Below are 14,204 nucleotides of genomic sequence, written 5' to 3' on the forward strand. Positions count from 1 at the left end.
TGTGGTTGGTATTAAATTAGGAAAACCCAAGAGTTCATACCATGTCACGAGTTGGGAATGTTTTTGTGTTTAAGGAACTTAATTATCATCTCTCTTTTTAAAAGAAAAAAAATATCTTTTCTTTTCCTTAATCGGCAATATACCCTGTAAATAATGTTGTTCCCTTCACACTGAAAACCACTTAATTCCCCATTATCTCACTTCATTAGCCAAATGTCCTGTTTAGGCAAACTCTGAATATGAAGCACATTATAATGTGGTAGGAAAATAACATTTAGAAACAGCCTTGAACTGGAAAGAAAAACCCAGCAAAAAGAAGCCAGTGCAGATGATATATATTCATCATATTGTGGGCTATTTCAGGCATCTAGCTCTATTATGATTGACCTTGAAAATCAACTGAGAGCAATTTTCACATGCTGTACTAAGTAAACAATGACTTTTGGGACATACAGAAGAATAAGTAAAGTTAGAAATTGATTTTTCAACAAGGATTTTGAATGTATGTAAAACCTTGGGCCAAACTAGAACGGCTTTAGGGACCAGGAAAATCCTGTGTATCACCAGACCATATCTCCATCCACTGTTGCCCTTTCCCCTAGCAAAATATCCCTTGAAATGTAGTGAAATATGAACAAAGAGTTTCTTTAATAGGAAAGATGGTTACAAAGAAGAGCCTGCAATGGATAAAGAAGGAAGGCCATCTCCGAGGAGAAGATGTGGAAGAGGCTGTGGGCCACAGGCAAACGTCAACACTACAAAGGTGAGAATTTCCTAATGGTCCAGTAGTTAAGACTCGGTGTTTTCACTGCCTTGGGCCCAGGTTCAATCCCTGGTCGGGGAACTAAGATCCCACAAGATGCACAGCATGGCCAAAAAAACCCCCAAACAAACCCAAAACAACCCTTCAGAGTTGTGTTATCCTCTACCAGCAAAACCACTTCTTCTCCCTCTCAGATTTCCATTCTCAGTTCACTGCTCACTCACTAGCGTCAGGAGCCCTGCCCTAAAAGAATGGGGCCTCAGACAGTCACTCTAACAGAAACGACCCCTCATTGTCAACTCAAGTGGTGTCTTCAACCAGGAGCAGAGCAGCAAGAACGGCTGTTCCTCTGGAAGCTCAGAGATGGAGAGACTGCAAATGGCAGGGAGGTGTACCTGCTCCACTACATCTCCTTAATACAAATGAAGCAGTTGTTTTAGCTCCTTTTCAGAGATGAAGAGAAGATCATTGAAAAGCATCTCTCCTCCCTGCAACACACACACATACTATTAGATGAATTTTACATTTCTTACTCAGTACTGTAGTAGATAGTATTACCAACGTGATCCTGCTGCTCCTTCCTTGTTAGGCCTGTCTCTAAGAGAGGATTGTGTCTCTTATCCCACTGATGGCAGACTTAGTCACGTGTCTTCTTGGTCAATGAGTGAAGAGTAGAAATGTAAAATGCCGCTTCTGAGCAGACTTAAAAGGCTTTCATTAGATCATTTCTCTTTTTCTTCATTCATGAGTCTGGCAAAGAGTTGTCAGAGAACATATAGGACGTGCAGTGAAATCTGAATCAGATAAACCACAAGTAAAATTTTGGTGTAAGTATGTCTCAGATATTGCATGGGACATACTTACGCTAAACTAATAATAATAATAATAATAGTAATAATTTGTTGCTTATCTGAAATTTGAATCTAACTGGGTGTTTTGTATTTTTATTCGCTATATTTGTCAATGCTAGTCTTGCAGGATCCCATATAACAGTTGCTCTTGTGATCTATGCTCCAAAATAAAGAGCAGGTGGAATAAGACCTCAGTGGACTTGCACCCAACTTGAAATGTGATCAGGCTTTGTGGTCTCAAGCAACTTAGACTTGGATGTCATTTGCCCCTGAAGTATGACCTAGAAAAAGATGACTGATAAAATCAGCATCCATTCCTCCCTGAGATACTCATGAAGACTTTAGGAGAAACTAGGGAACATTCTTCTGGTTTTAGCTGAGTCTTTTCTATGCCACTCATCTCATCGGCTTCCATGTCCTCTGCTTTCTGCATTGGTCCAATCTCGTGCTGTCCTTGTTGGCTTGATCACTCCTTTTTACCAAAGCCCTTTGTTAATGGCAGCTGTCAGTCTTCCTGTTTGCAACTAATGTGAATTTAGTCTCTGTGGCACAGAGGTTTTACTCCCCTGACCATACACATTTCATCAATGATATTTCTAATTCTTTACTTATGTCAATTAGTCATTGGTTGCCACTGTAGAATTTGGGTACATATTCTGGAAATTCTAGAAAGTACATGTGACTTCTACAGAAATACTTGCTACAAAATGTATTCTGATAATGCAATGGTTCACTTATTCTGGAAATGGTCATTGAATTCCATTAGACTGAGGTCCAGGGACTGGCTATACTGTGATGTACGGAGCATATGGGATAATTGGCATGGTGGGGTTTATAGTCTAGAAGCTGAGGAGGATGCACAGACGACCTTTGATTTAGGAAAAGAAAAAAATTATTAAGTAGGATTTGGCAGTTTCCTCCTTTTCTTTAGCCATCATGCCTTCTGATTTATTCATATGCTTGTTTCCTTTAAGATTTATATCTATCACTCATTCTCAAATGTCCTTGTATCTGTAACAGCTGTTAGCTAAACTTTTTTATCTTCTGCCAATCTGAGCTTTTTCATTTAACTTTTTAACGTCCCTTTATATAAAATTTATAATTGGTTCCCTTAGGGAATATACCATATTTTACTCTTGTATGTGTTAATTCAAATAAAACACTACCAAATGCTCACTCTCAGTGGATTCAGGACAAGAGGAGGGTATAATAAAAGTAAGTAAAAGGAATGGTCTTTACCCTCAAAGAGATTTTATATAATCTCCAGGAGGAATTAAAACCAACACCTCCAAAATAGTTAGTTAACTATATATGGCATAAATAGTAAGTGGGGTTAACAAGATGTAAGCTAATATATACAGAATGGATAAACAACAAGGTCCTACTGTAAAGCACAGAGAACTATATTCAATATCTTATGATAAATCATAATGGAAAAGAATATGAAAATATAAATGTATAACTGAATCACTTTGCTGTACAGCAGAAATTAACACAACATAGTAAATCAACTATAAATCAAAAAAAAAAATAGCAAATGGTAAGGAAGTGATTGAAACAATAAGAGCTACAGGACTTCAGAGAATGAAGAGCCCTCTGTGGGATCAGGAATTCAGGAGGTGGGAACTAAATGTGGCCTTGAGGGGTAAAGGTTTCATTGGGCAAAGAGGAAGAGGCAGGGCCTCTTAGGCAGGAAACATCACAAAGGAACTTAGGTGAAATTAGAAGGGAACAATTTTGTAGAAATGATGGAATCCTGCCATGGGTTGCTTAGGGGCTGTTTATAAGAGGCCGAGAGTACCAGGATGGTGAGTTTATATTCCAATGACAATGGGATACAAGTAAAAATTTTGAACTAGATAATGAAAGATAAACTCTAATTTGCCGCTTCTTAATAGTTGTATACTTGTGGCCTTTTTTATAAGATAGACTTTACATATATTAGCACCTGTGTGGGGATGTACATGTGTGACTAAAGGACAGTGGCACATGGTATAGGACTCTGTGCCTGTTTAAATGTTCATGGCTCTGAGACTGCTCTTTATTTCAAGCTACCACATTTTGCTCTCATGGGTTGCAGAGGCAGAATGTATTCATGATACATATATTAACTTCAGGTGACAAAATCCAACTTGAAAAGCTTACAGAAATAGGAGGATCTATGGGGGGAATAATGGGATAGCCCATGGAATCCAAGAAAAATCTAAGCCATGGAAATGTCAGAGATGCAATTGGGCTCAGGAACTACCAGAACTACCAGGGAATAGAAGAGTGTCAGGATTCGTTTTATCTCTAGTCAAGGTAACTTTGTATTCATAGGTTCCATTTTTCTTTCTCTTTGTATAAACCATTTGGTTCCATTTCATGGCTTAAAATTGGCCACTGAGAAGCTCTCAGGTTAATTGACTTTTGGCATCTTTGGTTACAAGAGAGATTGCCAAAACTCTCCCTCTAAAATTCAAAATCTCAAGGAAGGAATTCAGTGGCCCAGTTTGGATCAGATTCTAACTACTGAGCCAATCAACTGCAACCTAGGAGCAAATATTGTGTAAAATAGGTACTCCCGTGATAACTACATGGATATGAAGAGCAGATTTCCTTAGAAAAGTTAGGGATAAGCCACACACAAAAAATGTGTTTTATACACAGGGTGACAATTCCAACCACATTTAAATAGAGAGACTGTGTAACTTTAACTAAAAGGATACCTACTGCACATGAATGCTAAATCACTATCCAAATCTTAGACCAAACAGAGGCAGTTCTGATAAATTTCCAAAATCTCATAGTTTCCCATCTTTTAGTCCTTTTACCCTACATTTAAGGGCCTGAGTTTCATTTCTAACATGAGGACAAAAAAGGAAACTGAGAACACAAGACAATGGTGGAGAGGTAACTTATGAATAAACAGCTCTGGGCCAATACTTTCTGAAGAACTAGAAGGGTCCCTTCAAAATGGCCCTAGCCACGTGTTCACTGATCAGCCTGAGCATGCGCTTTTGCACTAAGCCTTTTGGTTTACTGCGATGTACATTTTAACTGAAACATAAATTCTGAAAGTAAGGACCCTATCTAAAACTTCTTTGGCTACAAATCCCTCCCTCCCCATTATACACCTCACTACTCTCACCTAGCAATTATGCCTAGAATTTTGCTGAGGAATTGTTCCAGGAATATTTGTTAATAGATTCATGACACAAAATATTGCAGGAAGAATCCTCAGGTGATTGTCTGCAAGGTGAGTTGGGTAGTAGGTGTAAAAAAGAGTAAATATGGCAAAATAAGTTTGGCATCACTTATTAGTCTACATACATATTGGTAGGGACTACTACAGTGTGCTAGCTGTGGATATGAAAAGAAAGAATTATTTTCCAAAAATGCTAAGAAGAAAAGGAACAAATCAGATTTCAAGATTGTTTGGAAAACAAACAATAAGAAATAAAAAGAAATAAGAAAAGACAATGTGAGTTTTTAAACTAGGAGAATCATAAATTTGGAAAATCTGGAGGAAGATTTGGAGAAAAGCTAAGTTTTAGGAGATAAAGAAATATTTAAGTGAAAATATCTAATAACATTTTATTAGTTATGCCAAGGCATCTTCCAAAAGCAAACAACAAAGTTCTTTAAAGTAGATTTTTAATTAATTAATTAATGCATTATTTATTTATAAATTGGCTGTGTTGGGTCTTCGTTGCTGCACGTAGGCAGTCTTCTCATTGCAAAGGCTTCTCTTGTCATGGAGCACAGCCGCTAGGCACTTGGGCTTCAGTAGTTGTGGCACTTGGGCTCAGTAGTTGTGGCTCACGGGCTTTAGAGCACAGGCTCAGTAGTTGTGGCGCACGGGCTTAGTTGCTCTGCAGCATATGGGATCTTCCTGAACCAGGGCTTGAACCCATGTCCCCTGCATTGGCAGGTGGATTCTTAACCACTGCACCACCAGGGAAGTCCCCTAAAGTAGATTTCAAGTTGAATATAAATCAGATCTAGGCAAATTATCATCTGAGATGATCATCAAAGCTATAAGGTCTTGTGCTTAAAAATTTGAAGCAAATTTTATTTATATTGTTACCATCTTTTAAATTTACATATATGAATGAGGCTGAAAAAAGTTCCATGTGTAACTGTAATCTACTGTAGTAAACATATTTGCATTTTGGTACAGAAAGAAGAATCTGGAATCAGAGTTTAAAGATACGGATTCTTATCTCTGCCACTAGATAGCTATGTGATGTTGAGCAAGTCATATATCCTCGCTAGATTCATTGTCCAGCTGTAAAAAGATAATGTTTACATAGATGCTCTCCAAGTTTCCTTTCAGCTCCAAATTCTAAGATTCTACTCTCAAGACTTGCAGACTTGGCTTTTAAGGGCTGCCATTTTTTGTTTTCACTTAATAGAAATCTGAGGATATCAGAACTAGGACTCAATTCATAAGCAGAATGAACAACTTTGGCATGGGTGGTTTAGTATCATCTTTTAACCTACAGTAATCCAAAGTAGCCATCGATTTGGCCAGTCTGTCATGAGTACAGTGGTAGATGATTTTGCAATATTTCTTGATGTTTTACCTACAGTAGTCTATCTTGGTACAACAACTCTGTCCCTCAAGAGACATTTGGCAATCCCTGGAGATATTTTTCTTGTCACAACTGGGCAAGAGGTACTACTAGCATCCTGTGGGACAGAGGCCAGGGAATCTGCTAAATATCCTACAATGCACAGGATGCCCCTCCCCCCTTCAACAAAGAATTATGCTCCCAAACTATCAGTAGTGCTGAGCTTGAGAAATCATTTCTCTTATCTCATGTTTCCTAAGTCTATTACAAATTAGCCTTAAAAACATCATACAATAAAGCAATGTCATGATGTCTTGTTCACAGTCTCTTTCATGACCAGCCTTGCAAAATTGAATGGCAAGGCATACGACCCTGTTTTTCCTGATTTCTGGGAAGCAAGAGGGGAAAAAATTGAAAAATGGACCTGCAAGATGAATTAACAGATGTGTCTAAACTCATAAACTAAGTGCTTAAATTACATTTTCAAAAGGAGTTTGAAGTCGATAAAACAGTAGGCTTCTTTTTCTTTTTCCCTACTGCATTTTTCACTCTTGAGCAGGTTATTTTGGCAAATAGAAACTAAGACTTGTAGGGGAAGCTAATGAATTTATTCAGGAAGCACAATGTGAAATTAGTGGCACAGTTTTAAAAAATTAACTGTCTTAGACAAAGCTTATAAAAATTGATTAACAAGCTAGTAGCAGCTATTGAAAGAACATGCATGCTTTCATATATTTTAGAAAACTGCTTTAAATTATTCTGAAAGCTTATATGTATTCTCAATTAACACACATTTAAGTATTTAAGTGTTCTTTTTTTCTCTTAATGTTCCATTTTTGGTTTCTTCACATTTGATTCACAATTATCCGGAAAATAGAAGGAACTGTGCGGCAGAAAACTTAGGCTGGTGATAAAGCGATCTGCATTACCTGCTCCATTTGTCTTTTTCTTTCTTCCCTTTTTATTATTTATTGGCATTTTGCCTGTAGCAAGACATAGGCTTTAAATGTGAACCTTATGATGTTTGTGAGTCAATCTAGAGAAGACAGAGTATTTCAAGGGCAGCACAAAGGATAAGTATTCCTGAATTTTAATCTGAAGCATTTTAGCATACATGTGCAATGGAGGTTTATTTATTGAATTTGAAAAATTAATTCCTTACAGCCCTGAGTATATTTTGTTTTGTCTGCCCCGGGTTTGTACATATTGGCAGTTTTCTTTTTTTTTTTTTTTCCTTTTTAATATTTCAACAGGTGAGGTTAGCAAGACAGCTGATGATGCTGTTTTACACCTAGAGGTCTTATGGAACCAGGACTGCATTCATAAGCGGAACAAACAACTTTGGGGGATGGTTTAATAATTGCCTTTGGTAGAATTTGTCTCACATTCATTAAAAAGTCCAGGCGAGGCTGCTTCCTTGATCTTCATTTCTTTTCAGTTGCCAAGCAAACAAACAAACAAAAATCCCTTCATGAAAGCTGCTCAGTTATCTAACCTAGAATATCTTTGACTAGGATGGAAGTTACACATCTCATATATCTCAACATTTAGATGTTAGAGCTTGGCAGACATTTGGATAATTGCTGGAATGTGTGACTCGTCTGCTTTTCTTGCTTTTGAAAGCATTTAAAATAGTCTAGAATTTTAACCTTTATATACCGTCAGATTAAGATTTTCACTTAAAAATATTTTTTGTGGATGAAAAATATCATGTTGTGCAACCATGTCTGATGTAAGAATTGACTAGAGAATAATTAATATGAAAGATCATGACTTTATTATTTGGGAAATGATAAGGGAATACTAAACCTCTGTTTAGTTTACAATTAAAGGTTATTGAAACACATCTATCTTTTTTCCTCATTTAGTTTTATAACTAGATCTGAACTTAGGCTTGTAAAAGTGACATTATATATGAACCCCACAGAAATGTATCTTGTATAGAAAGGAGATAGCAAGTATTCACTTTTGCCTGTCAAAGAATGCCCATAAGAGTTGTTGGTAGGTGTCTAAATGTGGAGGTAAGTAATAAGCAGGTATTGACTTCTGTTGAGATCAATATCAAGATTTGTTGACCCAAAGAGGTTAAAATTGACTGAAGAGTGAGACAATAAATCTTGTTATTGACTAGAAAGCAGAAGTCAATATACGTACTATTATAAACATTTTTCTTTTAGTGTGGATGATAGGGGTAGAGTCATTTTTAAGACGTTAAGTGCATATGGGCATGTGCTGTTTATATCATGGTGGTGGCCATGTAGGCTCCTTGACTTACTAAAAGTGTGTTTATTCACATGACATCAACAATGCTCCTAGATCATTGTTTTTGATGTCAACCATCCTTCTCCCTGTACTTGAGGTCTCTTAGCCTGATTAATTTCACATTGAAATGTGGAATGTCCAAATTTGTATAATGAAATTTTGTTTGAAAGGAAAAAGCAGAAAAGATACTTAGAATTTTTTTCTCTAGAGTGTGATTCAGGTGCTTTCTGGGTCTCTGAATACTTTTCCAGTTGTGTGGGCGTGTGTGTGTGTGTGTACACGCACATGTATTTTTGTGTACACATACCTGCGTTCTGTGTGCTGGCTCAAAATTCTTTCATTTTCAGCCAAAGGAAAGATTTCCTTCTAGGTTTCCAATTGCTATGATTCTTCTCTTCACTTAAGATATATTTACTGTATAATCTTAAAAGCGTGTTAAGACTAAGACACTTTTAAAATGTATATTTAAAATTGTTTTTTTCCAAACCACAAAATATATGCAAGCTGGGTATTACTAGGTCACTTCTGAGTTTCTCTATTCGCCACCAAGCACCCAATCATGCATAAGCCAAGTAAAGATTTTATTTTACAATAGTTGAGAGAAGTGGAAATGGAAAATGATTTCCCATTGTTCCAAATAGCTCCCATGTTGATAAGAAATCAAATTCTGTACATCCAAGATGAACAGAGCTTGCTGGGTTTCACCAAGTCTTTGTTTGTCCAGTAGCTTTGCGTGAACTGAAGTCTGTACACATGGATCAGGAATGCATGAAATCCTGGAGGAATAGTCAGCCAGGACACTGATGTTTCAGATTATTCATCCAGAATTCTCTTATGCTGTATGAATTCACCCCTGTACCTTCGTCCCCAGCCTCATTGCAATAAGGAAGGAAAAACACAGAAGTTTCTTTTCTTTCTAACCATCTCCCCAAAGATGGTACTTTACAAGGAATATTCAAATCCATAAATGCTCTGAAATCTGCAAGTTAGGGATGAAATATGAAAGATGCCTTCAATGCTTCACACTATGGGGTGTCTCCAATTCCTTAATACACCCCATTGTGCCTCACGGCTGGAGAAAGCACTGCACAACCCATTTCCTCCTTTAACTGTGAATTTCCTCGCTTCTATGGGTTTAGATTTTAATGGTTGAATTACATTTACATCTACTTGTGCATTTGCCATCAGCAGCCAAGTTCTTGCCTAAAGTCTTTACTAACTTTGAGAACAAGTTTCTCATAAACAGCCTCATTTGGACTCTCTATATAAATTCATACAACAGATCTTAACTCCCAGGAAGCTCCAGAGATAACTCTTGGTACTAAATGGCAATCATACTAGCTATCTTTTTTTCTTTTTCTTGGAGGGGACGAGTGGTTCTTTTTTTTTTTTTTATAATAATAGCTAAATTATTTTTTAATTGAAGTATATTTGATGTCCAGTACTACGTAAGTTGCAGGTGTATAATAAAGTGATTCACAACTTTTAAAGGTTACACTCCATCTATATTTATTGCAAAATATTGGCTATATTGCCTGTGTTGTATAATATATCCTTATAGCTTATTTTATGCATGAGTTTGTACCTTTTAATCTCCTACCCCTATGTTGCCCCTCACCACTTTCCCTCTCCCCACTGGTAACCAAGAGTTTGGTTTCTATATCTGTGAGTCTGCTTCTTTTTGGTTATATTCACTACTTTGTTGTACTTTTTAGATTCCACATATAAGTGGTATCGTACATTACTTGTCTTTCTTTATCTAACTTATTTCACTAAACATAATGCCCTCCGAGTCCATCCATGTTGCTGCAAATGGCATTATTTCTTTCTTTTTTATGGCTGAGTAGTATTCCATTGTGTATATATACCACATCTTCTTTATCCATTCATCTGCTGATATACATGCACCCCAATGTTCATAGCAGCATTATTTTTAATTTCCAAGACATGTCTATTGGTTTTAAGAGCTCTACAATGTATCATAGCTCAAGGTAAGTAGATAATTAAGCTGCAGTAATTTCAAAACCATGGAAATGTCATAAAATTTTGGCTAGCCAGAGGTGTTGATCAATTAAGTTTTAGAATTTGTGGTCTTTAGTGAGAAGAATATAGTTCTATGAAGAGAGCATACCCAAATGGTACTGAAGAGCCATCTGATTATGTAATAGTATATAGGATAATATGTTAGAAACGCATGCAGTTTCCTACACCAACATGTCAGCATTTTCACCACAAACATAGAAAAGTGTAACACAAGGAAAGGATGTAGTTAGGGCACTGTTCCAGGCTACTGTCCCCACAAAAAGTTTATGTTTTTAATTTAACCCATCCTGTTATACAAATTCTATCTATCTCCATATAAGTATATGAAGTTTCTACAAAAATTAAGAAATTTCAGCTTGAATCTTTAATACTTGTGATTATTGCAAAAATATATAGTCTTACCCTTTGCCTCGTGGATATTTTATATGTAAAGATGAGAGAAGGAAGCAATCTAAGCCCTTTGTCCTCTAATAGTGATAAGCTTACAGGAGCCACCCAAACTTTCTCATTCACTCTACCGCCCGGCTGATCAGTCTGCCATGGATGTCTGCTGGTCGGGTGTCCACCACTGGAAGAACCTCAGGAGGTGGACAGGATTATGCCCACATGTGAAAAAGGTACTGCTGCAAAAAAATTTCAACAAATCACAGAGCTGATTTCACTCCCTTTTGAAATCTTACCTAATCATCAGAAAAGGCATTTCTTAAGGTATTAATCCAAGTATAGGGTGATTTGGAGAGAAGAGAGCAGAAAAGAAAAGAAAAAAACATCTTGCAAGTTGGAAAGCAAATGAATAAATGGTAAAGGAATTTGCAGATCTGGGAAAACAAAAAAACGGAATCATAAATTGGCAGTAGAGAAAGCTGAAGTCTAACACAGTTTATGCTATAGAATCCCTCAAAGGCTCAGCCCTTTTGAAAATAAGGAAGGAGGGAGAGGAGACTCTGGTAAAGAAGACATTAAAATCCTAATAGTTAGATCCCTTTTCTAACCCCATGCAGCTGAGCATCTTCTCCCGTCTCACTGTAGTGAGAGACTGAAGTTTTATTCCCAGGAGACCATAAAACAGTGGGTCTCCATACAGGGGTAGAGTCTTGAAGTTCTATCCTGAAAATAGAAAGCATATGTGAGTATCTACATAGGATCCCTGAAATCCCTGACCCGCTTCCCTTTTGTGGCTCCTAGAACACAGGCACCCAGACCTTCACCAGAATCTGACTGCCCAAAAGAAAGACAGAGGATACAACATTTGAAGTTCCTCAACTGAATGGCCCTGGCAGATCCCCTGCAGCGAATACCCCAGTTAGCTGATCTCATACCCTGAACTTCTAATCAGCCTGTTCTTAACAGCCATTCTTAAAGGTGAGTCACTGAGGATTATCAGATAGTGGAAAGTTGTGGGAAATTATGGATTTGTTTGTTCAAAACAAACAGCAAAACTGGAAACTACTTAGAGGAAACAGAGATGTTGAAAAGATAGAAAAACTTGAAGAGAAAAAACTATCCCAATAATTAATCATTAATAATATAAGTAAGTTATTACTACCAGGGAATAAGAAGAGAGAACTGTTTTTTAAAAAAAAAGACATTCAAAAAAGAAAAATGAGCCCCTAGAAAGTAAAGTTATTTTAGATGAAATCAAAAACCCATTAGAAGAACTGAAAAACAAAGATGAGGGAATCTCAGAAGATAGCCGAAAGGAAAACAAGATGGAAAATAAAAAGATAAATATAAAAACCCAATCCAGGAGGCCCAATACTTAGATAAGAGGTGCTGCAGGAGCTGCTTGCATACATGATTTTGACAGAGAGAGAGAGAAGGGAGGGAGGGAGGGAGGAAGAGAAAGAAAGAAAGAAAGGAAGAGGAAGGAATGAAGAAAGAAAAAGAAATAAAGACAGACAGAAAGACAGACAGAAAAGGAAAGAAAAGAAAGAAAGAAAGACAGACAGACAGAAAAGGAAAGAAATGAAAGAAAGGATGTTTCTATAATTTCCCTTTATATACCATACCCTGTACAGTTCTCATGGCACTATAAGGACTGGCTTAGAGCTAAAGATTCATAAGCTCTTACTGAGATTTCTTCAACAAGGAAACTGACCTCATCCACTCAAATCCACTTGTGAACTGCGTTTTATGCTCACAAAGTAATACCTTGATTTACAAACTGTTTTAATTTAAAATTTTTTAAGAATTCATTTTTAGATTTTTCTTTATTGGATGTATTGCTTTAACAAAACAAAACAAAACAAAACAAAACAAAACAAAAAAAAAAACAAACAGCTTTGGGATGGTCCAGTGTTTAGGACTCCATGTTCACTGCCAAGGGCCAGGTTCAGTCTCTGGTCAGGGAACTAAGCCATGTAGTGTGACAAAAAACAAAACAAAGCAAAGCAAAACAAAATAAACCTTTGTTGAGGTATAATATACTGCCTCTGTATATAGCTATTTTAATATATACACTTTAATGTATTTAAAGTGTACAATTGATCAGTTTTGACATGTATATGGACCAATGAAACCATTGCAGTAAGATAGTGAGTGTACCCAATCACTCCCAAGGTTTCCTTTCACCCTTTTTAATCCCCCGCCAGCCCTTTCCTCATTCTCATCCCCTAGACTTGCTTTCTGACACTATAGACTAGTTTATATTTATTTTCTAGAGTTTTATATTAAATAGATTCACATAATGTTCCTTTTTGTCAGTCTTCTTTCATTCAGCATAACTGAGATTCATCCATGTTGTGTGTGTCAATAATTCATTCTTTTTGATCCTGAGTTGTATTTCATTGTAGGTATATACCATAGTCTGTTAATCCATTCACCTATTGAGTGACATTTGGGTTGTTACCAGTTCGAGGCTACTACAAATAAGGCTGCTATGAACAACTCATGTAAGTTTAAGTTTGTACTAACATGCTTTCATTCCTGTTGGGTAATATCTACAAACAGAATGACTAGAGTGTATGGTAGGAGTATAGGTAGCTTTCTAAAAAACAGCATGTTATTTTCTAGCATGGTTATAACATTTTACGCTTCCAGAAACATATGAGAGTTCTAGTTGCTCCACACACTTGCAACACTTTTTCATGTTAGCCTTTTACTATTAACCATTTACTAGACCTTTTAAAATGTCCAAAGAAATGCAGTTTTCTTCGAACATGCACACTGTTGATTGCCCACCCACAGGTGATTTCCTGCTTGTCTCCCCACCTCCATTATGATACTAATTTTCCCATTTGCCCTTGTAGTTAGAACATGCCGGAAAATGAGATCTATGGGAAAATCTTCTGGGAAGTTTCTGAGAAAGGTTTCTTTCTCTCCAAAATAATAAAAAATATGATAATAATAATAGAGAAACATCAAGAGAGGCACTCATTATCATCATTAGAAATGGTTATGTGAGGATATGATGCTTAAGCAAAACAGCTGTGCTGGTCATTGTCTGTTTAACCTCCTAGGTGAACTCTCCTCTCTTTCCCATACTGCTTTCTGGGAGGCTGACCTATCAGGACAAGTTAAAGTGTTCTCTTGCTTTCTGACTTCCTGTTGAGTTTAACAATGAGGAGCTCTGGCAGGGGACTGCAGGAAGAGAGGACAGTGAGGGAAGTAGCGATCCCTCTAACTCCCTCAATGCAGGGTCCCCTCAGGTGGCTGTGTCTTCATGCTAAAGGTCACAGGTCTTTTCAGATTAGCTTCTCTACACATCTTCTCCCTCCTGGTTCTAGCAGC

The 14,204-nt window shown here is 37.0% G+C and overlaps 1 pseudogene; it reads left to right on the top strand.

The window, feature by feature from the left end:
* The first annotated feature begins 659 nt into the window (after positions 1–659).
* LOC130830559 (bifunctional 3'-phosphoadenosine 5'-phosphosulfate synthase 1-like) overlaps positions 660–14,204 on the top strand; it is a 121,802-nt pseudogene continuing 108,257 nt past the window's right edge.

Source organism: Hippopotamus amphibius, chromosome 1 (assembly GCF_030028045.1).
Source record: "Hippopotamus amphibius kiboko isolate mHipAmp2 chromosome 1, mHipAmp2.hap2, whole genome shotgun sequence".
Lineage (NCBI taxonomy): Eukaryota > Metazoa > Chordata > Mammalia > Artiodactyla > Hippopotamidae > Hippopotamus > Hippopotamus amphibius.